The following is a 27,385-nucleotide window of genomic DNA, read 5'->3' as shown; positions in this document are numbered from 1 at the left end:
CATCTTTAGTATTTTGTCATAGTCCAAACCTCAAGGGGAGGATTGTAAAGTGTGAGCTTTGTCCTAAAGTGTGAGTCAAGGAGAGAAGAGTGGAGTTATACCACATGCTATGGAGCAAGGCTGTAGAGCTACTTAAAGCTCATTTCATGAATGAATAAACACAACTCTATTTTGCACTACATGCTTGTTTATGGTGAGCTTGTGCTAAGCTAAGTCAATACTCAAGATTGTGTTTATGAATCCAAGCTAATTCTATCTTGAAACCTAATTCACTTGAGTGATAACCTTGCTTACCCACACACTCACGCATTGATGCTATGTTTCTCTTTCTAGCATGATCCCATTCCCAACAATTTGAAGTACTAAAGTCATTGTGTGGCTGCTTTCTTGTAAACGTAGCCCACATTGGGTGAACCACCATTCAAAATGAAAACAAAAACAGAGTGTCACATAGTAGCAACCAAATAATTAATTTTACATCAAGCAAAACATCACATTCCTATCCATATACACTAAAATGAGAGTCAAACAATGATAACCAGACCATTAATTATACTTCAAGAAATATTATATTAAAAAACACTTGCCATGGATTTCAAAATAAAAACAAAATCAGATTTTCAAACAGAGGTAACCAGATAATCCAACTTGATTGTGACTTGGCTATAGCCTAAAAATCCATCTTGAAAGTTGTAGGCTTCCTTTTCAGTGACTCTTTCAATCACATGATCGGTGGTGGTAGACAATGGATGGTTGTCTCTGATTGTAGAAGTGTTCACCTTTTTGGGATTTATACATACTCGTAATGTACCACTCTTTTTGGCACCACTACAATTGGTGACATCCACTACATGTGTTTGATTTTATAGACTCAACTCTGTCTATATAAAAAATGGGACGCCACTTGCGAACGGATAAATTTGATAAAACCCCTATATATGACTCATATTAGGGAATATGACCCCCCTTTCTACGCTTATACGATAATCAATGTAAAAAACTATCATACCCCTATCTTACATATAAAATTTAGGTCTCCCATGATCTAACTGAGTACAACTAGTCAAAGAGCGTGTAGCATAGTGACTGGCAACGCACTAATGAACCACTTCTGTTGATAAGTAGATGTACCCTCAATGTGTCTTAGTTTGACTTTCAAACTATGTGTTCGTTTAGCCTGCACTCTAGCTACTCATCCAATTTTGACCCATCTAAACTACTCAAAAAACATGGTTATAAAGTTGTGTTAGGTTCTCCGTGTAAATTTACATACTCTTTATAGCTTTCATCCCTCAACAAATGAACTATAATCACAAAACAAGCAATTGATACAAAGCAATGTTAGTTGTTGCATGTATCTTTGTAGCTATCGACTCACAAGTTTGAGGATAGCCTCTTTTGGAAAGCCATAATTTTGAAACACAAAACTTCCTCTCATTTTCCCCTTCCCCCCCCTCCACATAAATATGATAACCCCTCCCTTATTTTTAAGCTTGGGAGATAAATTGTTGGGGGCCTGCCTCTAACTTATAAGCTTATGTAACTTATAAAAAAACCCCCCTCCCCTGCACTTACCTGGTGTGATAAGTTTTCCATGGTGAATCCCACAGGCTTTTAACTTGTCTATCTCTTCTTTGATTTTTTTTGCAAATATTTCAAATGTTGTAAGTGTAGGGATGTTGTCGGCACGGTTGAGCCAATTTGTAATGTTTTATCTAGAGAACACATTGTAAATTAGAAAAAATATGCTAAGATTTAGAAAATTACCTCTTATAAATGAAAATCATACCATACCACAACGTATTAATCATTTTGACTTAAATAGTGTTTGAGAAGCTAATTTTGCTTCTAATTCTATTATAAGCCTTGAAAAAAATTTGACAGTTTTTCTCGAAAACTTATAGTTTATCTCGCCAAACAGTTGAGAAAAAATCTTCGGGTCTGCCCCAAAAAAAATACACTTACTATCACGGATAGACATCATCACATCATCACCAACACAGCGTGCTGTGGATATGCATATCTTCACCAATGATACTTCAACTAGACTACACTGACTTGGTATACCTATTGAAGTGATGGCACACTTATCCATCTAGATCATTGACTTAACAAATTTTCCTCGAGTATAGCACAAGCGGAGACAGACATGAAGGTAAAGCCTATGGTGGATACTTCAACTTCACCCAATAGAACTTCAAATAAGATTGAAGGAGATGAGGCAAAAGCAAGCGGTGTCACATCAAACACACCAATGGTAGCAACCAAAAATGTTAAGAAGGAAGAGCCATCCAGAAAAGACGTAAAGGATACTAAGGGCTCTAAAAACCAAAATAAAGTTGAAAAAAGCGAATCAGCCACAACATAAGTGGAGCTTCAGAATGGAAGTATAAAGGTTTCTCCATCACTACTACATGATTGTACAAATATTAGTCCTAGAAAAACACAAATTCTTGAGCCACCTTCCTTAGAGACCCAGGAAGATCATGATGAGATCTCAGCAGAAAAGGAGTAACTAACCTTAATAGTACCATCAACAAGGACTACAGTAGTACTGAGTAGTGCAAATAAAGAAAGTGTCCTATGCATCGCTCTTTTCGATAAAGAAGAAAAGTGCAATATGGTTTTAGAAAAAATCAAAGATTACTAGAGATTTTTCAATGTAAAAAAGACAACAAAGAGTTGGATATAATGTTGCAAATCAATTGAAAATGCTGGTTGCTACTATCAGCATCAAGAAGCATAAAGAGCATGTAGAATTTCAAGTGATTCCTGGCACAGGAGACTGCTATAGATGTTATCCTCAATCTAGGCCAACAGTAGAGCTACAAAGGAGATACAATGCTATTATTACACTTTCTAAGTGGTAATTGTTGGGATGTAGGCTAGGTGGCCGTGGGAAACCACCCTTACCCTTACTTTACCTAATCAATATAGGGAGAGAAAATGAGAGACTTGACTCTCTCACTTTCCTCTCCACTAACCCAAAGAGACTGTGCTTCATCCCCTTCCCCAATTCTCTTCTCCCTTGTCTTGTATGCTCCCCTCTCTTGCAGACTCTGCATTAGCGCTCCATCAATTGGTATCAGATCTATGGCTAGGTGATGATGGTGGTCTCTTAGCGGCAACGGAGTTCAAACAAAGCTCAACGCTTTGCAAAACTGGATCAGAGTGATTCGGGGTGGATCCGCATAAATTGGGCGAGATCACAGATCTTGGTTTCTCTTGCGTGTGCAGCCCCTCTCGAGGAGAAGGGGGAATCTTTGAGAGAAGCCATGGCATCTCTGTAGAAACAATGACTCTGGAGCAACAAAAAAACAAAGCTTTGTCTTTTGCTTTGAAATTGAACTAGAATGTTTGATTTTGGAAAAGTTTAAGGATTGTGAGCTTGGAAGCAAAAGGGAATTTTTTTGGAGGTATATATGTCTAGCTAGATGTCTACATAAATGAAAGATGGAGATTTGTTGTTGCCATTAAATCAACCTTAGACTTTTGAAAAGCTTGGAAGCCATTTCCTAGGCTTCATTAGGGCAACAAATCAAGCAAGAAAGAAAGTGTGTGTGTGATGCACACAAACATATTCACATAGGTTTTTGACAGTAACTAAGCATATAAGTGAAGCCAATTTTTTTGAAGAAGAGTGTATGCAAGGGGTTGTTCATACACTTGGGCAAGGGTGTGAAGAGACGGTTCCAAAGATAGAGGGAGAGAAATAGCGAGCGAGTGAGAGGTAGAGATTGAGTCTACCTCTTTTGGCACGCGCTCATGCACCCGGTATTAGTCCGATTTTGTAGATTTTTTTGATGATTTTTCTCCCTCTTCTTGAAGTCGGTTTTTGGTGACCCGACATTGATTTTGACACCAATTTTGGTATTTTTTTCTCGATGTCTACATGTGCTTCTTTAAGGCATCCAACATTGATGCGTCGGCTTGGTGCATCGATTTTCGATACCTATCTACGGATATTTGGCTATCCACTCCCGTCTCCCGACGAGAGAGGACGTCGACATCGATGATTCGTTTTTTCCTATGGCTATTCGGCTAGCCTCTCTCATCCGACGGTAAGAGACGACATCGACATTGGCGATTAGAGACGCTTCGACACTGATTCTCATGTTTCGGCATCGGCTCGACATTACTCCTATTACATCTGGATTTTTGACATCCGACTCGACACCGGTTTCATGTGAACGACTTTTTTTTCGCGATCGACAATGCTGTGCCTACCACATTCACGGGTGAGGTATCTCTATCATAGAGGAGTGACACTCGGCAGCGGCACCGAGCGCATCGATCGTGCTCTACAACATGGTTTTTGGCTACAACACCTTTGGTGGCTATTCGACTAGCGTATTCTGCCCGGCGGAAAAAATCGGCACATAGCAACACAGACACACAGGTTACAAGTTAGAAGGGGATTTTTTATCAGTTTACACACAAATTCTCCAGGTTTCTAGACACATCGGTTTTTCAAGCAATTTGGTAGTCATTTTGATAGCAAACTCTTTGCGGACAGATGGGTTGAGACAGATGCATTTTTGTGTGAGTACATCTAGTGCTACTAAGCTCTTTTGAGGGCAGATCTCCCCATAGAGATCACTTTACCTACATTTAGCATTTCTTGGTGCCTGTTTGAGCGCGGTTCATTCATGTACGTTGAGTTGTGGACATTGCCCACTATACTACGTGTGGAGCCATTTTTGGCTATTTTGGTAGTTTTTCCCGATTGTTTATGAGACTCGGACCAGAAGAGCCCTTTCTGAGACTGTGGCTAGTCCATTTGTTTCTGCATTAGCCTTTGGAGGTTCAATAGTTTGATATTTTCTTTGAGCTAGGGTGTGCTCGAATGTTGAGACACCTTCGGTGATATAGGTAGCTAGAGTTCCCCACTTTTGGTACTCTTGCCATACGAAATGTATCTGAACGGTTTTATATTCATTTGACGCTGAGTTGGAAATCACATTCGCAGTGAAAGTATAAGCTTTTGAATGCCTAGTTAGTGCAGTTAGCACATTTATGCGTATTTTGAGTTGAGTTTTGACTCCTCATACAAAGGAGACTCTGCCAGATTTCCTCCCCACGAGTCATGACTTTCATTGTTGGCACTTTTGAGCCTATTTTACTTGAGATTTTACTCTCGATACAAAGGTAACTCTGCCCAAATTTTTGCAGCTTCTTGCCATAGTTTGGCGCCTCTCAAACCCTCTTGTTATGGATGGTTTCTTCTTCAAAAAAGGAGGAGCATTTCATTCGCAAGTTGGATGGCATCAACTTCACCATGTGGAAAGAGCGCATGAAAGATGTTTTGACAAACAAAGGTCTATCAGAACCGTTGAAAGAGCATGCACATGATGATGACTATACACAAACTCAGTGGGAGCTTTTGGATGAGAGAGCCATGGATACGATACGTCTATATCTAGTCGAGTCTGTGTTCTTCACTATCATACGGAAGACAACAACCAAGGATCTTTGGGATAGCTTATGTTCAACATGGAAGTGAAAAAGTGCATCCAAAAAAGTTTTTATCACATGAAAAAGTTCATGAAGCTCAACATGAAACAAGGTAGCACAGTTTTTAGTCACTTAAATGAGTTCAACTCCTTGTTCAGTCAGTTGACATCTCAAGGCTTTAAGGAGTTTGACAACGAACTCAAGTTTATATTCTTGTTATGCTTTTACCCAGTTCATGGGCCATATTTTGCACAACCATTAGCAGTTCAGCTCCTAATGGCAAGTTAGAATTCAATGATGTCACAAATGCGTTGCTCACTAAAGAAATTTGACATAAATCTCTCGACGGTGCTAGTCATGGAGATGCATATATGGCTGGCAGTTCAAGGAAGGAAAGAGGCCGTTACAGGAAGATATACAGAAGCAAAAGTAGAGAGCAAAATCCTTGTAGTCCTAGCAGACACAAGAACTCCACTAGAGACCGCAGTGCAAGAAATGTCGAGTGTTACTATTTCCATAAGAAGCGCCATTACAAAAAGGATTCTCACAGTTTCCTAAGAGATCAAAAAAAGATGCAAATAGATAATTTTGGCAAAGAAAAGAGTACAGTAAACATTGAGGAAATGTGCTTGAGTCTCGCATACCTACCACTACAGTCGAGGATGTTCCTCCTCCAATGATGAACACTATGCCATCAGAGATTCATGTAGAGATGACAACAGATCCCTCAGATGTTCTCATTTTCACTTTAGATCTCACTTCACATGCTTTGGTTGCACATGATGAGTGTTTTGTATCCATGCACGACATATTCAAGCTTGGTGATTCCTATGAGCTTGACATTATTGGCATTGGTGATGTGAAACTTGAGATGCATAATGGCACTAACTTTGTGTTTCAGAATGTCAGACATGTGACCAAGCTTACAAAGAGCTTGATTTCTATAGGGCAATTGGATGATCTTTGCTTCACTATAGGTTTTGGTAATTGTTCTTGTCTAATCCACAAGAACAACCTTTTCATGATGAAAGGTTGTAAAAACGGATCCTTGTACTCTATGTTTGTTTCGAGTGTCAACGAACACTCTATCTATGTTACCGAGCTTTCGTCTACTGAGTTGTGGCATAGCCGTCTAGGGGATATTAGCCAAAATGGAATGAAAACACTTTAGTGTTTTGGCTACTTACCTATGTTGTATTACACGGACTTTCCATAGCGTGACCATTCTCTATACAGAAACCAGACTACGTTGACATCTTTGCCATTAAACAAGAAACTAGGCGAACCCCTAGACTTAGTGCACAGTGATTTGTGTGGTCTAATGCCACATAAAACTCTATGGGGGGCAAACTACTTTTTCACCTTCATAGATGATTCTACCAATCGGTGCATCTCCTTAAGTGTAAGGAAGAGGTCTTTTCTACGTTCCAAAAATTACTTGCCATGGTTGAGAACCAATCACAAAAAAATATCAAAGCTTTTCAAACAGACGATGGTGGAGAATATGTCTCCATGAAGTTCAAGATTTTTTTGCAATCAAAGAGGCATTTGTCGGTAGTTTACTGCTCCATACACACCTGCACAAAATGGGATAGTTGAAAGAATAAACTTCACGATTGAAGAGTGAGTTATCTCTATGATTTCTATGGCAAATCTTATTCTAGAGTTTTGGATGGAAGTTGTTCTAACAACACTCCACATCATCAACATGTCACCTAGTTCTCCTTTGAATTTCAAAATTCTAGAGGAATTACGGACTGGGAAAACACCAAGATATGAGCATTTATGAGTATTTGCATGTGAGGCATATGCACATGTGTCCAAATAAATTCGTCACAATTTAGATCCCAAATCACACAAATGCATATTTATCGGCTATGGTGCAAATGGAGAGATGGGCTATTGTCTTGTAGCTCACACAATATTTTCAATGAATAAAAAATGTACAAGAAGCCCATCAAAGAATTTGAGTACAGACGTGTTCGTTTTGAGGATGTAGCCTCTAAAACAACTCAATTCAGTAGTGTTGCACCCAATCGTCAAGTGCAAGATACTACTATTACTCCCGAGAGAGCAATGTCTAGCAGTCAGGCACTCAGACACTCTATAAGAGTATCACGTGCAACCAAGCGGTTTGAGCCAGGTATACACCACATTTTGCTCACTAAGGGTGGAGAGCCAACCTGCTACAAAGAATCTATACAAATGGACGATAGCGTTAAGTGGGAGCAGACTATGCAGTTAGAATACAATTCAATTGTGGCTAATGAAACATGGGATTTGGTTGAATTACCAAAAGGAAAAAATGCTTTACCTTGCAAGTGGGTATTCAAGTAGAAGTAAACAATGGAAGATCATGAGACTAGGTACAAGGCTCATCTAGTTGCCAAGGATTTCAAACATCAAAAGGTGCGGATTTCGATGAGATTTTCTCTCCAATAGTCAAGATGACTACACTTTGCACTCTGCTTGGCTTGGTTTCTATCCAGGACATGGAACTTGTTCAAATGGACGTGAACACAACATTTCTTCACGGGGATCTAGATGAAGATGTCTACATGAAACAACCAGAGGGTTTCGTATGTGAAACCTAAAAATCAACAAGAGAAGAATTGGTTTGTAGACTTAAAACGCACTCTATGGCCTCAAGCAAGGTTTAAGGAAGTGGTATTCAAAACTCTTCAAATTCATGCAGTCTCAGGGTTACACAAGAAGTCAAGACGATCACTGCTTATGCACAAACAAGTTGAATGATGGTTCTTTAATCATCTTGATATTGTATGTAGATGCATTGATACAATATCAAGATACATACAATATCGATATGCATCTACATACAATATCGATGCGTCTTGATATTGTACACGTATGCGGATTATGCGGGTTGTGTGGATCATAGAAGATCCCCATTTGGATATGTGTTCATGTTTGTTGGGGAAGCTATCTCTTCGTGATCATCTCTACAATATTGCACGTCTTCATCTACCACTGAGGTAGAATATGTTGTTGCATCTAACACAAGAAAGGAAGCCATATGGTTAGCTCTTCTAGTGGGAGATTTTGGCATTCACGAGGTTCGAGTAGTACATTGTGATAGTCAGAGTGCCATTGATTTGGCAAAGAATCCGGTGTTTCACTCGAAGTTGAAACACGTAGAGGTTAGATACCATGTCATACGAGATGCATTAACTGGAAAGTACATTGAGCTTGTCAAGGTTCACATTGACAACAACCCCATAGATGCTCTCACAAAGAGCCTAGCCTCGGAGCGATTGACACATTGCATAGAAATTATGGGTGTAGGATGAAGCCTAGAAGATGCTTCATCAAATTTGTAAAGACTAACTATATTGATGCCACTATTGGCCACCCACCGTGACCTTTGAGTGGGAGGTTGTTGGGATGTAGGCCACGTGGCCCTGGGAAACCACCCTTACCCTTACATTGTCTAATCAAAATAGGGAGAGAAAGTGAGAGAGTCCAAAGTGAGAGAGTTGACTCTCTCACTTTCCTCTCCACCAACCCAAACATAATGTGCTTCATCCCCTTCCCCAATTCTCTTCTCCCCTCTCTTGCATGCTTCCCTCTCTTGGACACTCCACATTAGCACCCAATGAGTAATAATAAGTAACTATTGTAAGTATCACTAATGCCAGATTGAAAACTGCAAGTGTCAAAAAATCTTACATTTATGACAAAGGAAAAGCTGAAGTGGGTCTTTCAAAATGACAATAGTGGAAGAAGTGATAGCATTTGCCTCTACATCAAAGAACCCTGGTGGATCATTTCTCTCAAGAAATTCAAGTTTCCTTGTGTTTTAGTTATTGGCTCACCTAAACATAAAATACTCAAGTATTAACAAAATTTGTGTTGAGCATCCTAGTTATCAATCTTATACTTAAGCTAGAGAAGTTGAGCCTATCTGAGTGATGTCGCTCATGCTAGAAGAGATTAGCATAAGAGTAAAAGTCTATTAATGTAAAAATGGTGGAGTGTTATAGAGTATTTCACTCACACATAGTGCACAATAAGATGAGATCGATCCTAGATCCTCAATAGCAAAATCCCTCCTTAAAGTAGTGCTAGCTTGTAAAGCTATGCCGTACGGTTTTATAGATACACCTTTTTTTTTAAGAAACCTTCACAAACCTTTCTTGCATAACATTTTTTTTTCATGCATTTCTATGTATGCATATTGTTGGGTTAAAGGCAGTGGGCCTCTTACCCCAATTGGACATGCTAGAGGCATTCAATTGCCCATCACTTGTACGCACCTTATTCTTTACTAGATAGAAGAACAAGGGGATATCTCTCACACACATTGTGGTGAGTTGCTCCATCCACATGCTATGTTCTCTCTCTCTCTCTCTCTCTCTCTCTCTCTCTCTCCCCCAACACACACACACACACACACATCACATTGGCACACTTTTCAAGTGGTCTCAGAGTACATGGTGGTCGCGGAGAGCATGGCAATGTTGAGAGCTTCAAGGTGATAACTTGCTTGCTCTCGGTGGCGATGGTGAGATCAAGAAATCTTGGAAGCTTTGTGAGAACACAATGGGATCTTGTGAGCTGAGATGAGAGTGATGTATACTCTTGTGGAAGTTCAAAAGACAATGTGGAAGACAGTGTGCATATGAAGGTGTTTCCCTACAAACTGTGCACATCAACACTATTTTAAATATTTTTTTTCTCCTTCTTAAATAAAAAGCTAAAAATATTGCCCACTGCACCCGTCATTTTTCCATGGTCAACAAATTTGAAGAAGGAACAATTTGCAAATTCTTTACTGATTTTTTGATAATCATCTCACATGGACCATATGCCAAACATTTCAGATTTTCAGTCTTCGTGCAGTGTGCGAGTTTGATGCACTTTTGGAATCACGATAATCCCAGGGCAGACACTTTTAAAAATGGGTATCATATCACATGAGTTAATCGTAGAGGAAATTATATTAATAGTCACAAATGTATACTTTTATGTGTACATTAGAGGGAGGTGGGTTTTTTTTTAAAATATGTGCATAGTGTAAATGTAACATGTATACTGAGGTATCATTAATAATCTCATGAGAACACATGATGTAGGGGACTTTTGAGAAGTGACTACACTGGGATGTACACATACCAAAGGCACCTTTTTCCCAATGGGTTTTTTCTCTATGGTTATCTATGGCATTAGACACTAATCTAAATCCCTCAACTCTATACTTCTCTTGTAGATACATCTCATAAATGATGAGAAAAGCCAACCATTATACTATAGCAATGGACATTGCTACAACACCAACTCATAGCTTTGAACCTTCAAGATACTACTAGAAAAGAAACCTCACCCCAACAAACTCATCAAACTCATGATGACAACAAACCTCGTCAACAACCAAACAATAGCTTTCCGACCTCCACAAGCACTTCTTAATAGTGCTCACAAACGTGTACTAAAATCAGAAGGGAAGGGGGGGGGGGGGGGGGGGGGGGGGGGGGGAGGGGGGGGGGGGGGGGGATCTTAACTAGGTGATGTCATTTAACAATATTAGTGCTAAAGGCCCTAGACTAGCATCTACACATCAAGAACGAATACAAATAAGTAGCAAAAGTTGGAGTTACACAATTTCCTGACATTGCTTTGGAATATAGTTTCCCAATTAATTTTTAGCCATTCTAATAATCATGATGAGATATGATCTCAATGTGGGTTCCAAGCTATCAAGATTTATATCAGTTATTAGTGTCAAGGTAGAGAATATAGTAAGTGTGGAACTCTAAAGGCCTTGGTCACCTCAAACATTGCATATTTTTAACCCTAGGTATATAAGGCAATGTGTAAATGGAACTGGGGTTCTTAGCCTCATTTGTTGATCAACACATCTAGTAAGAGCTCATGTGGGGTATGACTATGGAGCCTTGATATTCTTCATGCTTATCTGACTTGACTAACACTAATCACTACTGTTAGTTATTTTTCACTATGCCTCTCCTACTCTCTATTGATGGTTTTTTATGCATGATTAGCTAGATATCAACTAATGAGTGGCTAATTACTCTCTAATTGTGTGCAATAGATCCCGCTTCTTTGTGTGTGCATGCATGATTCCATTGATATGCATCATTGAAGTCATTAGAATGTTTGATTGGGTTGATGCAATTGAGGAGATTGAAATTGAAGATTGCTGATCTTGTGGCTTACCTCCTCCATTGTCCAATGTCACTGTATTGACTCAACCATTCATGTTTTCTTGTTTATCTCACTAGCTGTGAGAGTGTTTCCATACCCTCCTAGCCAGGTAGCTTATCTACTAATTGGAGATTTCCAATCTTTTGGCTTACCTCCTCCATTGGCCAATGTCACAACATTGACTCAACCATTCATGTTGGCTTGATTAACTCACTACATATGAGAGTCTTTCCATGCCTTATCCGGGTAGCTTATCTATTCGGATTGACATTTTTATTGAGCCATAGGAGATATGCTACAATGGTTCCCCCAACATAATCCAAGAGTAAATCTTCAATGGCAAAGATAGAAATGTCTAGGAAAAGGGATATATCATGTTCCAGTCAACAAAGTGGGAGCCTATCGTGAAGGAAAAGAGAGCAACATAACTATAAATATCAAGTATGGTGAAGTGAAATCTGTAGCCATATTATGTAGTGGAGCATGTACCACCATAGCTACAAAACAAGTATGGTAATTATGTGGAGAAACCTTTTGTACACAAAATTCACCTTCTGAACATGTGGAAAGATCTCTTGGTTTGCTGAAAAGAGTGGTAATTTCTTTGTACAAAATTCATTATCAGCGTCATACATTTACAACAATTGATTTACCTCAAGAAAGTTGGATCAATTATCCGTATCAATTTGAAGGAGAATTCATATAGAGATGTGTCAAAAACACCCATTGAGAAGTTTGAGTCAATGAAAACCAATAATACTAAACGACTTTTGTGGTTGAATGCACACCTGGAGATAGAGAAGAAGCTCAATGCACATTATGGAGAATGTACTGATTGTTATGCAAATAAAATATCATTTATCCCTAGAGTGATGGGCATATATACATAGCATGGGTGGGACAATAATTCTAGTGAGGGAAAAAAGTTCCCCAATAGTCCTAAGTGTGCTCACATACATCACTACCATAAACAAGCAGCAAATTTCCCTTGGGAGTTGTTGGGGGTAAAGGTGGCATGTGCCTTGTCCTAGGGCTAGACATCTATTCTTTCTACATAAAAAAATAAGGTTCCTCACTCATTTAGTGGTGATTACTACATCCACATACATAGTTCATCACTCTACACTCGCTGCATACACACTCACACCACACAACTTTTGCAATGGTGTGATCTTCAAGAGTGATGCGGTGAATGAGAGCTTGCACATATAGTAAAGTGCCATGCCCTAAAGACGAGATCAGTCCACAAAGGGAACCAAGCCCATTAGGAAGAGAATGGGGTCTAGGAGGGCCTCTTTATTTGGCAATTTAAGGAAGTCAAGGCTCTAGTATTAAGAAAGAAATCAAAGGAGATCTTTTGAATTCAAACAAGCAAAATGGCTAGTTTATTGAATTCAAATTTCCCCCCCAAAATAAAATTTAAAATCTAACGAACAAAACTATATATATAAAAAAGTAGCATATCTACGGAAAGAGCTCGGTGTGTAGATTATAGATCTATAATCTCCGCTCAAATTGGAGATTGTATGTAGGAGTTATGGAAGGCCAAAAATCATAAATTTATCTCCCCCCACCTCCCCCCCTCCCCCCCCCCCTTTTTCGGGAGGAAAAGTGCATCCTTTGACCATTCTTACACCTCTCTTACACACCCACCATTCTTGCACACATGGCATGCACATATTTGTCAAACACCTCCATAATCTCATGGAAAATAAAGAGGCCCTCCTAGACCTCATCCTCTTCCTAATGCCAAAGATTTGTGAAAAGCGTAAAATTGCTCACAATGCAATGCCTTTGTGAACATGTTTTCAAGGTTGTCCTATGTTGGCACAAAAACATGTTGATCTAGGTTCTCAACATGCCTCTTTATGCATCAAGTTGTTATGTTTTGGCTATGCCTAATATGTATAGCGAGGAAAACCCTTGTCGTTTAATCAAGCACAAAATTTAAAACATTAGTTGGATACAACTCAATTTGACTATGATGCTTTTGAGGAGTTTGATACAAAATCTTTACGTGACTTGCCTCCTAGGAAAAATGCCACTAGTATTTGGTGGGGTTTCAAGTTAAACCTAAGAGTGACGCTAGTATTGACCACTATAAGGCTATACTTGTGGCAAATGGGTACGCTCAAGAGAGGGGATTTTTTTTTTGAGAATTATTCTCTCACTTGTAATATGAATATCATTCATAGCATGTATACATTGACATCTCATAATGGTGGAGGAATGTACATCAATTGGGCATAAAAAATGCATTTCTCAATGGGGATTTTCATGTGAAAGCCTTATGTAGTGCAGACTCGTGATTTGTTAAAAAAGGATAGGAAAACAAGGCATGTACGTAGGCTTATGAAGCATTTGTATGGTTTTAAGATGTGCTTGATATGAAAAGATTTATGCTTACTTACCTGCACATTGTTTTTTAAATAGCCCAGTTAAGAGCATTTTCTATGTCACACATGTGGATTATGCATTTTTATGGTTATGCTCTATGTTGATGACACGTTGCTCACTAGACTAAATGAGAGACATTTGTGATATTAGATTCGGGATTTTACATAGCTATTTGGGAATATAGTTTTGGTAGATTGATGAAGATATCGCTTTGTGTTAGACAAAGTATGTTGATTGAAATTTCTCCATTATATGTTCAACCTTGATGATTGCATGCATATTGCTACTCCTATGAAGATAAGTTTGAAGGTTACTCTTCATGATGATGGAGACTACTTTGATATCACTCTTTAACAGTAGCATGTTGTTTTACTAATTTATGAATGTATTAGGAGGCCCAATGTTTAGTATGTGGCCTTGCATGTGAGAAGATTTATGTATAGCCCAAGGTCTATGTATTGGAATGTAGTTAAGTGGATATCTCGCTACTTGCATGGCACTATACATCTGGGATTTTTTAAATCCTTCTTTGATATGAGATTTACTACTTTTTAAGATTTGGCCCTTGAGATGGTTGTCATGACACATGAGTATCCACTAGTGGTTTTTGTTTCATGCTGCATACCTTATGCATACCTTGGTTGTGCAAGAAATAGCTTACAATAGCCACTTCTGTTGTGAGGCTAAGTACAAGGAAACATTCATAGCTATTGTTGAGTGTATTTATCTCATACATGGTTTGACCAACTTGGGTGCTCAATAGAATTTTTCAACCTCACTGTCTTCATTGATAGTGAGGGTGTTTAGGCAATTGTGAGGAACCCCATGCTCCATGACACATCACTATGCATTATCCTTATGTCAATGAAAGACTCTCTACAAGTGAAGTCATCTTGGATTGCGTGCCTATGTAGGACAAACTTGCTCATGTTTTCACAAAGCCTCTTCCTTGTGAGAAGCTTGAACCTTGTCACAAAGCTTTGAGCTTACTTCCATTACTGGATTGATCACATAGGGTTTGACATTTCTTGAATTTTTTCCTTACTTGACTTATTGAATTGATCACATAGGGTTTGACATTTCCTTATACATGAATTCTACCTCACATTCACTGTATCGATCCTAGGAAGATTTGTTATTATATTATGGTAGTGATACCTGTAGATACACTTAGACTTGTTAGCAATTTCTCTTCCCTTAGCTAGTATATACACCCATCATTCTAGGGCAAGCCTTCTCTTTCTATTAGCGCACTCAAATAATTCTTTTGTTGGTATGATTGAACTTCTCCATCATTGCATGCATTTTAGCACTCGTATTTGAAATAGTTATCTCTTCCACTATAGCCATTGGGGTCTTCTTGATGTTGCTAGGTGATTTCATGGCCTCTTAGTCCTTCAAAATTTGAGCTTCTTCTCAAGTGTAGATTTAGCAACATTTTTCCTTCCTAGAGTCCTCATGTCTAGGAACAGGAAGAATCTTGCATCTCCTAGATAGCAAAGAGATTAACGACACCAAAAGGGAGAAAGGTGCGCATACTAAACTTGAGCTAATGCACCACTCCTGTCCATAACGACTCCTCACCTCATGGATCTTTCACATGAATGGACTAGAGTTTGTACTAACTAGCCACAATATTTTATGCCCTTTAGAATTAAAAGAGTTATTGCACAAAAGGAAATTCTTTTCAAATTCCGAATGCACATATGCTTGAAATGCTAATATACTAAAAGTAGTTATTTATATTTTTCTACCACCAAATCATGCTTTAAGCCAAGAACAACTATCATAAAATAACAAGAAAACTTACAAAAATATTCAAATTTAGCAATGCAAAGACAAATCTGTGGTAGAATTTTGAGTACAACAAGTATGGAGTACAAGGCTTCAACACAAAATCACATTGCACTATTGGGGCAAGTGTCAATTTCATGGCATACGAAAGTGTCAAAAGCATGCCATACAAAAGAAGCCTTGATAAGAAGACGTCATACACTCAAAACCATTACAACAATTGCCTCAGTACTTGGATTAATGGCTCACAAAATAGGTATATTCAGTGTCCCATGTATTCCATAGAAAAGATAGTTTAAAGTAATGCTGAATGCTAATGCACAAGCTGCTTCAATTGAAAGGGTAAATGTGGCCAACAATGGGGGTCTAAGGGGGCCTCTTTATTTTCCATGGGATTAAAAAGGAGATTATGGAAGGGAAAAATGGGTGGATGCCATGTGGATTGAAATGGTGGGGATGGCAGGACCTAAAAGTAAGTGGTCAAACTTGTACTCTTTTATAAAATACAAAGAGAAAATCTCTTATAAATTCAAAAAAATGAACTTTTCTCTAAATAGTTGAGTAAAAACCAATCCTTTCTCTCCCTCTACTGGCTGTTATTTTCTCCCCCCCTCTCTCCTAAAAGGGGTCTCCTCCAAAAACGTGTTGATCATTAGCTCCCTCACTCTCTATTGTACCATCTCTCACTTCTCTTCACTTCACCTTGTTTCTCTTTCATTCCTTTTAGTTTTCCCTCCCGAAAGCTCTGTAGCAGAATTTTGAACCTCCTTTCCCTCCTCAAGCTTACTACATTCTTGAGGGCTTCATTCTCCTCAACTGAAGTTCTCCATTACTCCATGGGCTTCACTAAACACCTCTAGCTAAAGTTGAATTATACAACATATCCTTCTGCTACATCATCCCAGTTTCTTTCCTCAACAGGTTTCTTGCTCCTTCTCCATTAAGCTCTCTAGAGAGGATCTACTTCCCTCTCAAGCTCTGCAACATTTCTTCCACATTAAGTCAACAAGCAAGTGGAGCAGTATAGCAATAAGTGGCATCCTTCACCTTTGTGTACCATCAAGATTCTTGCTCTTTATACAGCTGAGAACATGGATGTGCAATGTCTAATCATAAGTGTTGTGTGCAGGTTGTGCCACTATTTCCCATGGCATCATCAGGTACTCGACGACTTAGGAGTGTCATTAACTCATTTCATGGAGCAATGTACAAGACGAAAATGGATATTGGGTGATGATGGAGTTAAAACGAATGATGTGGGTGACAATGCAGCCCATCTCAAGAGGTGCACACAAGGTCTCAAGGAGACACGTGGCTTCTCGAGCACACCATTGGAAGGGAAGATTCATGGAGTTCAAGCAAACATAAGACGGCAAGAGGCTTGCGAAGGTGCAGCATGTGTATGTTGCTTCACAACTGAAGCTAGAGACAATAGTGGCTCCTTCGAGGTTTCCTGCAAATTGTAAATTTTTCTCCTCTTGCAAGTTTTTTGGTTATCTATTTAGTATTTCTACCTTGTGTGTTGCTTTTGATGAATGTAATATTTCCATTGCTTTTTGTTCATGTTTACAAATGTTTTTCCATCTGATTGTGTGGAGTGGGAGCCAATAGAGTCCTTGATTGGAACTTTTGAGGCCATCCACACTGAGATTGGCAAACTGATCTATGCTGGTTGTCAGTCCTTTGAGCTTGCTTCACGTTACATTTTTTTTATGATCATACTTATGTCACACCTAGACGAAATGGATATGGTAATCTATCTCTCGTTCACTCACCAACCTTGGAGAGTTTGGAATGGCCTAAGCCAGACAATGCTTGATCACAGCAACCAAAAGGAGAATCGAGGTGGATGTGCAAGCAACAATGACGTACACCTATGGTTCCCATAAAGCCACAGTAACATGGTTTATGTCTCTTCATGTGTTTGTGTTTATGTTTCTACTTCAGAGTGTTCATCAGACACCAACAATGTGGACTTGCAAAGGGGGAAGTGCGATCAACGGGTTTCTTGCAGCTGGAAGGGAAACTAAGGTGGTCAACCACCAATGAGATACAATCAAGTGCTCTGTAGTTGCTGACAAGGTGGTGTTTAGATACCATATTGCAAAGCAAATCTTGTCGATGGTCTTTTGCTATAGAAGATGGAAGTTGATGATGGGAGAATGGGAGGCACTAGACTCTAAGGTTGCTGCTAGAGAATTAGTTGACCTGCAAATACATCTCCACAATGATGCAGTGCACCACATTACAGTGAACAATGACTGGCATCTTAGTCACCTTTGCGAGTATCTTAATCTCAGATATACCTTGCCCAAGCAATATCTCTTTGTAATCAATGAAAGAATTTTTCACTCTAGGAAAGAGATGAGCTTTCTGTGTGAGAACATTCCATTTCCGCGATGTATTTTTGTAAAAGCTTGTAACTGACATGAATTTTGTCCACATTAATACATACGGTGTTTTGAATCTCGTTTTTGCACATACTTGTTTATTCTCAGCTTGTTCAAGTTTTTGATTGAAATGTGCAATTTATTTGTTGTGGAGCACAAATGTTTTCAATGTTGGTGTCTTTCAATGCTTTGTCGCGTGATTTTGTTTAAAATTAAAGTTTTACACTATTTTGACATTAATTTAAGTGCTTTTAAAAAAGTGACTTTGGGTATATAAGTGACTTTCTAGTTTTTAAACTTCATTTCTCACATTCACAAAACTCTAGATCTAAGTTCTCTTCGCATCTTCTTCACGAACGAACCCATGGCAACGTCTACTGATGCACTTCTCACATAATTAGAAAAGGTAGAACCTTCAGATCAAGCACATGAACTACTCAGTGTGTTTGAGGGGACAATTGACATGCAGGCCACTACCAACCTTCATGCAGAGGCGTTCAGAAGGTTTCTTGACTATGTGGCGTAGCACATGGAGGAATATGCCATAATCTTTGAGGGATCCGACACGGCGTGGTTGCCAATGGATTTCTTGAAGCATCTCTATGCGGCTGACAAAAACTTCCGGTTTCGCTTGTTGAGGTTTATTAAAGGCCTCATGGAACGGGACTTTAAGATAGAGGATGAGGATGATCTCATGGATTTGGGCATGGGGTGCATAGGCACCCAACTTATTTCATGGGACATGGTTCTGGAATTACTTGTGCTTGAGGGCATGGACAAGGGAAAATCAAAGGAAAAGGTCAACCAAAGACCTCCTATGACCATTGTGGAGGAATCAAATGAAGTTATCGAAGAGATAGATGAGTAGGCCAAAGCATCTATGGCACTCATATTCATGAAAGATCCCAACGCCACTGAGGAGGAAGATCCAATAATAGAGGGAGAGGAGGTGTTGGAAGAGATCCCGGACCTCCAAATTCTCACTTTGCATCCAGTGGTGGTGGATGATCGTCAATTTCTGTTCCTTGACGACATTGCCAAAACGTTAGGACTCAGAGAAGGAAGAGAAAATCGCTATCTATGCAGGCATGAAGGATCGCAGTGGGAAGGAAGAGAAAATCAATTTTCAAATTGATTTCGAAGACCAAGATCTCCCAGAAAGCCTCTCTTTCCTCCCCATTGAAAACGAACAACAGTTGATGCAAACAGTTGCAAGTACACTAGTGGAAATAAAATCATGTGTCTCTTTCTACGAAAGCGTACGAGATAGCGCATTTCATCCACACAAACCACTGATTGCAATTGGTAGAGATGATCGATCTAGCATCGATCTTACAAAGAAATCTTGAAGAGAGAGAAACTGAGGTAAATAGATCTAAACCTAGTAGAATTTCTAGTATTCCTTACTACAAGTGTTAATATTAAAATGCTTTGCAGACGGCTTATCATGTTGATAAGTTTGCAATGTGTACTGGAGGTTCGCGCAACGTCTCCACGGGTAGAGATAGTTCTCTTTGGCACTACCTGAGCCATCTGGGGCCATCGATTCTTAGAGTTGCTCACACAGAGTTCTCCCAGAATGGTTCTACACAGCTGCTAAAGTGTAAAGCATTAAGTGGCATACTCGCTGAAGATTCTCTCACCTTAAATGCTCACATATGTATATTGGTGAACTGAGAGGCAGCATTGTATGCCTTTACAGGCAAACACCCAGGCTCAGTCCTCTCCCACTGCGCCTTGAGCCTAGGTCAAGGGTTGACAAACCCAGAGGAAATTGTAAAATCCCTTGGTGTCAAGTCAACCATTCGCCCATTATCCAAAGATGTAATTTGTAGAAAAACCAATTGACCATGATGTAATATTCGAATCAGTAAATAATAAATATTTTTGTCAATGATTTTTGTCACCATTCAATACTTGATTTTTTATTCATAATGTTCAATAATTTCCACTTTCGCTCGTCGAGGCACACACGTGTACAGAACCGCAAACATGCAGCCACCGAGCGGCCGGGGGGAGCGTCTCAGAGATAATTTTTCAAAATGGGGTGACGGGGGGGGGGGGGAGGGGGGGCGTACATGGTTGAGAAGGGCATGTGACGCATTTGCGGTGTCGGGCAGGGTCAGATGGTGCAAAAAAAGCCCCTATGCGCCACGCATCAACGGCGTCAGGCGAGGTGGCGCACAGGGACTTTTTTTGCACCGTCCGACCTCGCCCAGTTCCGCCGATACGTCACATGCCCTTCTTGACCCTGTACACCCCCCCGTCACCCCGTTTCGCAAAATTATCTCCGAGACGCTCCCCCCGGCTGCTCGGTGGCTGCATGTTCAGGGTTCCGTGCACGTGTGTGCCTAGGCGGGCAAAAATGGAGCCATGGTGGTGAACTTAAGTTTAACATATCCAACAGTTCAAATAGTTATAAAAAACAATGTACAAATTAAAATTGAACAATTGCTCAGAATGGTAGAAATTCACCAATTGATATTATAGAGAAAGATTACAAATCTCATGAAGAGAGAGTACATGGGATAAACTACATCTTAGGAAGGCATCCTTCATTTCTTAAATTTAGTGCTAAGGCTAAATCCGTATTTCTTAAAGTTACACGCTTTGCATGCGCCATCATACAGGAGACGCCATCTTGAAAAATCTGCACCAAAATGTCGTCGACGGCATCCTGTAAGGCCAGTAAAGTTGCGTGTTGTATTCTTGTAATGGAATCACTATATTCATCTATTATCTCTCTCACCACCCGAGAGAAGGACGCTTTGGGTTTGATTGGCTCAGTGCTCTTTTGGTATTTCCTAATTTCATGCAGGTCCATTGTGTCTGGCCTCCATCTCCTCTTTTTTTGTGTTGTTGGTGGTGTTGGAGGAGCCGCCTTCCTAGCCCATTGAGGAGTATCATCTTTGTATTTTTTCCTCCTCTCCTCTTGGGTTTGCTACTCTCAAGATGTCACCTTGTCCCTTTTTCTTTTTTCACATTGCTTGTCTCTCTGAGGGATCTTTGAAGGCTCTAAGCTCCAAGCCTTTGCTTGTTGGGTGGCTTGAGCTCTATCTTGTGCCGCCTTCTTCTCTGCCTCTACTCGTTCTTGTAAGTTGGCCAAATGAGCTCTCTCGGCCTCAACTCTCTGCCTTTCCTCTTGCTCTCTCTATCTTCTCTATTCTTCTTGTACTCTAAGGGCTTCCTTTTCAGTTGCCTCTTTCTTTTCCCTCTCCCTTTGTCTTTTCCTCCTCTTGGTCTCTTTTGCTTTAGATACCGGGTCGCCTGGTATTACCTTGATTACTCTTTCTTTGATTCACGGTGAAAACTTTTGCGGTGTAGTATGTGGGGTGGCATGAGCACCAGTGGTTGTGGCAAGAGGCGATGGCGGTGGATTTTGAAGTGGACATCGATATTTCTCTTCTCTTTCTTGCATTGCTCTGAGAAGAGGTGAAATTAATGGGGGATCTGGAAGAGGTGTGCGAGTGGCATGGGTTAAATCCTCAAGACCTCCAAATAGGTGTCGCATGTTGCTTTGATTATCTGGATTTGATGGTTGGGGAGGCTCTTGGGTGTTTGGAGCAGGCTGGGGCACTGGGTTATCCACTTGTGGTTGGCGATGCGGATTTGAAGCCGTGTATTTTGCATGGGGTTCCGATTGCGGATTTTCTGCGGTGTGAGTGGTTGTGGTGGTATTGTTGTGCGTAGTGTCAGCCTGCTCGTGTGAATCGTCCATGCGGTGCAAGATGTGAGTGCGTGTGCGTTTGTGCTTGAGTGGATCTTCTAGAATGTGCAAACAAGAAATGAACTTCAAGTTGTGAGTTTTGACTTATAAAGTACTAATTTTCAAAAAAAAACTTAAAAACTCAATAATACCATTAAAAATCCAAAATTGTCAAAATTTGTTACATCAAACCACTGATTGGGGCGTGAACAAATCACGTGTCATTACAATGTATGCTCAATATGGGAATGGTTAGTGTCAATAATTTATTGATTTTCCACCCAACGTCTGTCATTTCGTCCCCTTGTCGCCAACCACCGTCAAAATCGATCTTTTCCACTAGAAGCATGATATGGTTGCAATCGCCTCACGCTAACCACTTTCTCTATTCTGCATTTCAAGCTTATTTGTACTCTAGTCTTCTTCCTTTATCTTTCTGCTAAAACTCTGTAGAACCGATTGAACATTTTGGCATTGCTCTTTTTCCTCCTACCTCCATGTCTTGTATTTTTAAAATATACTACTTTTGCTTGATAGTGTGAGCACTCCATTCCTAGGCTACTCCAGATGCCCAATGAGCCAAATGTGTCAAGGAAAAATGAGCTATGAGAAAAAGAATATGCTGCAAAAATATAAACCTTTAGTTCAAACACTGATATTTTTTTATTCCAAAGACAAAGTGTTCAACCCACCATGTAATGTGTTATGTGTGTCTCCCCCCAGGAATCCACCATTTGCGTTGTGAAACCATTTATTACAAACTTTAAAGTGAATATCTAAGCAAAAGTTAGATTTGCCTTTTCAAGCAAACAAAAAATATCATCTACAGCGTGCCACACATGAGCACGCTTAATTCCTAGGGCTAGTTCGTTACCTCTGAAGGTGGAATGTCACACACCTTTTTCCACAATTGAAACTCATTGGGACTTTGAGATCTAGAAGAGTCTGAAATCATATACCTAGCTTTACTACCAACCATGCATATTTTATTAGGACGGTCCTGTGTACTTCCAAATGCCTTCCTATCCTTTGATAGCTCTATTGCACCTCCATGTAGGCCAATGCTTGATAGAATAGATTCAAGTTCTCTGATACACTCTTCCTTTCTTTCTGCAGGCTCCATATTCCAAGCATAATTAATATGGAGCATCGGTAACTTGTCAAGAATTTGTAGACGAGCATGAAGAGTGCACACATGCACAATTATCAGAAATATCGGTAGAATAGGATCCCAATTTGGATCATCCATGTCTTGATTAGGGGGTACACTCTGGTTACAATTGAGGATACCTTGAAACCATTGTTGGAGTGCTTTACCCGTTGTTTGTGTAGTGGTCACACCTTTCGCAGAATTGACTGTAGCTTTGTCACCCTTACCCTTACCCTAACCTTTCACAGAGTTGACTGTAGCTTTGTCACCCTTATTCTTACCCTTTCCATCAGTTCCTAATAAGACTTTACTGTGGCAGCAATAAATGCATGGAAAGAGGGTCATTGCACCTTGCTTGCATCCTAACATACACTTGAGAGTTTTCACGTCTCCTGCGAAATGCCACTCCACTTGGAACGTACCCAGACCTAAAACCTGCAATCATTGTCCTTCTTGTTGTTGCCGAATGATGTCAACGATTGGGGTGTGATTAAAATACCATTTGAGAGACTCATGTGTCTCATGTGGGAAATGAAAAGCTGCCAGCCACCAAATATTCTTCTCGGATTGAACACTTAAACAGCTGTTTTCCTTCTCGTTGGCATTTAGCTCAACATCAACACCCACCAAGGCTTTGTTCATAAGCGTAACGCTTACCCTCTCGAGCCGTTGACCTTTGAAAATGTGTAACTCATCAAGCTTTATCATAAATATAACTATGCCATCACACTCTTCCTCTGTCAACCCATAAAGTCTGATCATTGACTCCTAGAGCTTCAAAAAGTCAACATAGACATTATTGAACTCGTTGTAACAAAAAGATTTGTTCTCTTTTAGTGGCAAGACATCCTCCACTATTGAAATCCACCCAACAAGCTTGCAACATCATTATTGGTGCACCTTTTTGCGACGCTAACACTGTAAGGCGTTGGCAGCAACTTAAAAAAACCTTTTTCTCTGTGACCTAGTGCCAGACAAGCCTATAGAAAGCTTCGTAGGCCTTGAAACTTATTCATGTGTTGTCACACACCTCCATCATTTCTTGAGGTGAAACAATGTTCTTCAGCTCACTAAAATACTTCTGGCGTAAAACTTTAGCAATGCCAACATTGGATGGATCATCCAATAGCTCCACCAACTCCTTTGGTTTGATGATATGTTGCAGCAGAGTATGTCCAATCGTTTCAGTATTGGACTCGATTCCCATCATTGTCCAAGCCAAGTTCCTACATATTGAAATAATATGACAGCAACCTACAAAAATGTATCAAATAAGAAGCTTGCATTTGTATTCCTATCGAGTTTGACGGATACGTTTCTTTCGAGCTCCACCACTTGAAGATAGCATAGACATCGCATGTCTCTTGCGCTTGCGAATGTGATAGCCCAATGGAATGTGTGTGAGATGATTGATTCACCAACACATATTACGTGCAATGTATTGTAGCTGAACATAATTTTCTAGACGACGCTCTTGCTCCATTTTTTTATGCTCTGTCTTTGTAATAAGCTTTGACATCTCGTCATTAAGCTGCTTCGTCTTCTCAAAGTTGGCTTCCTCTCTTGTTGAATGTCTTTCACGTACTTATCTTGCAATGAAGAATAGGCAGCACTGAGATGTTTTCTTGCTTCCCTTTCATTGAAAAAAGTTGAATGTAATCTCCAGCAGTAGACAAACAGTCCGTCTTTTCCATCTCCAATAAATCGCAATAGCTCAGTGACATTACAGAAAGGCGGTGATACATTGGTCATTGGATCGTCAGGGTAAATATGGCCATCAACCCATAAGTTGATTGCCTTGCATCCATGGTTCCGCAACTGGTCTTCAACATTGGGATTAGATGTGCCAAGTCGCACAATTGCATACTCCTGCTCTAAATGAGCGTTATAATCGATATCGTTTTGATTTGTTAGTAATGTCTTGCAGTGGTAGGGGATTGAATGACATTGTGTTAGTTGATCAAGTAAATTAGTGAGAATGTGTAATGGTGACTGCTACAAGCAGGTGAAGATAGCTATGGAGGAAAAAAGTGGAGAGTACTCAGAGTTAAGAGAAAAAGATTATGTTGTGGAGGGAAGAAAGAGAGGGAGTGCAGCTCACTCTCCTTTGAATTTGAATTGTTGATCATGACTGTAGAGAGAGAAATGATGCAGCACACAGAGGTAATGGAGTTTTCCATTGCACTCAGCTGGAGCTGGAGCTGGAGCTGGAGCTGGAGTGGGAGAAGCATGAGGGGAGAGAGAGAGAGAGAGAGAGAGAGAGAATAAAGGAAGAGAGAGTGGGAGAGAGGACAGATCTGCAACCTTGGAGGACCTGTACTTTTTCAGAAAGAGACAGCCAAGAATGTTTCTTAATGATTGGAAGAGGAAGTGACATGAGAGAAAAGGGGGGGGGGGGGGGGGGGGGGGGAGAGAGAGAGAGAGAGAGAGAGAGAGAGTTAGCTCACGTTTTAGAGAGAATGTGAAAAATCTACTTTTTTGGCAGGGGGGCTAAAAAGTGCCTCCTTTAATGAGTTCTAAGTGAGAGAGAGTGTGTGTTTTATATGTTAGAGAAAGAAGAGGGGTGGGAAAAGGACATTTGAAGATTCATTTAGCCCCCTCTCTTTTGGGTTACTAAATAAACTATTTTCAAATTCAAAATATGAAAATGGTTTTTTTTTTAAATCTTAGCAATATAAGCCTTTTTGCCCTCTTTTTTAAGCTTGGTCAAACTTGGCTTAAGCTTTAAACATTCCCTTAAACTACTAAATAAAGAGGCCCTCCTATACCCCATTCACTTCCTAATGTAAGAACCAAGATGGTGCAAAATACACAAGCAGAATCTTCCTCAATGTTGTGGAGCCCTAGAGAACTACTCATCAAAACAAGGAAGTGTGAGCCCAAAGTAAACCTACTTCCCAAAGTGTCCATTCCACTATTTCAAAGCTGCAAGATGAAGAAGCTTGCTACTTCTCTACTGCATTTCAATGCTTAAGAAGAACAACAAGCGACTCCCAAGTTTCGAACATCACCCTCCGCCCCCTCCCCCTAAACAAAAAGAAAAGAAAAGGAAGAACGTCAAACGCATATTCAATTAAGATGCATGTGCACATGTTTTATGTTGATAATGAAGTATTGGGTCTTATAGAAAAATAACGGAGCCGTTGTGTACAAAACATAGAGGTTAGCTAGAGTACGATATTCTCTAGTTTTGGGGTTACATATGCATGTGAGATTGCTGTTCCAATAAGTTCTCAACATAGCTCTAACAATTGAGATAATGGTCTCTATAAGGGAGTTAACATTTTTAGAGGAGGAATTGATTCTGATTATGATAGCAACATAAAGAACATCATCACATGGGAAATACTGTATCAGCCACCCAAAGAAAAGTTCATTAGTGAATAATTTTAGTTCACCTTAAAAGGTAGCCTTGATACTTGGTCTTGGGACATCTAACAATTGCAGTTAAAAAAGAGTATTTAATAAGCAATGATAGACAATTTATTGTGTGAAGCACAATTGGAAAAGCCACAATTAGATATAGAAAAGCATTTGAAGTAGAGAAAGCATTGGGTGTACGGTTTGTGGTGGAAAACGAAATGCTTTGTTTGATAGATAGGTATTGCTTGCATAGTGACAAAGCATGGAAACTTACCTATAGGCTTAGTTTGCAAGACTAATATCCAGAACGTTGACAATCCATCCTTATCAAGTTAGACAAATGGTAGTTCCAACAATGGAAGTAAGATGGCATCCACTCTAATTAAGGCTAAAAAATTGTTCTGAAATCAAAATATTGAGATTCTCACAATACTTGCAAATTATTCACAAATTGAGGTGTATACATTCTAAATAAGATACTTTTGACCTTTACTAGGGTATATTTTGGAAATGGTGACTAATACTGAAATGTACTAGGATATTTACTACAACAACAGCATCATCAAAATCATGTAAAGGTGGACGAAGGGACTCAAGGGAGGACTTGTAGAGACACAAGGACATAATCATTTTGAAGTGAAGATCAACATCAAGGCTTACACACAAGTGGGGTTTTAATTAAGGGAAAAACAATGAAGGTGAGGGAAGAGGGTGGATTCTAGCACTAGGGAGAGAAAAGAGGGGGGGGGGGGGGGGGGGGGGGGGGGGGGGGGAAGGGGGGGGAATACAATAAAAAGTGGGGGAGGAAGGGGGGATGGGGAGCAAGATCTGATGATGAGAAGCTTTTTTAATGGGGGTGGTAGGCCTACAAGATAGGATGAGCAATGTGACAAGCTGAGAGAGAGAGAGAGAGAGCGCAAAGAAGAGCGGACTCCGAGAGGAGGAGGG

The sequence above is a fragment of the Adiantum capillus-veneris genome, chromosome 12, assembly GCF_014529385.1.
Source record: "Adiantum capillus-veneris isolate H3 chromosome 12, ASM1452938v2, whole genome shotgun sequence".
Taxonomy (NCBI): domain Eukaryota; kingdom Viridiplantae; phylum Streptophyta; class Polypodiopsida; order Polypodiales; family Pteridaceae; genus Adiantum; species Adiantum capillus-veneris.
The sequence above is the reverse complement of the archived record's forward strand: the minus strand, read 5'-3'. Positions refer to the sequence as shown.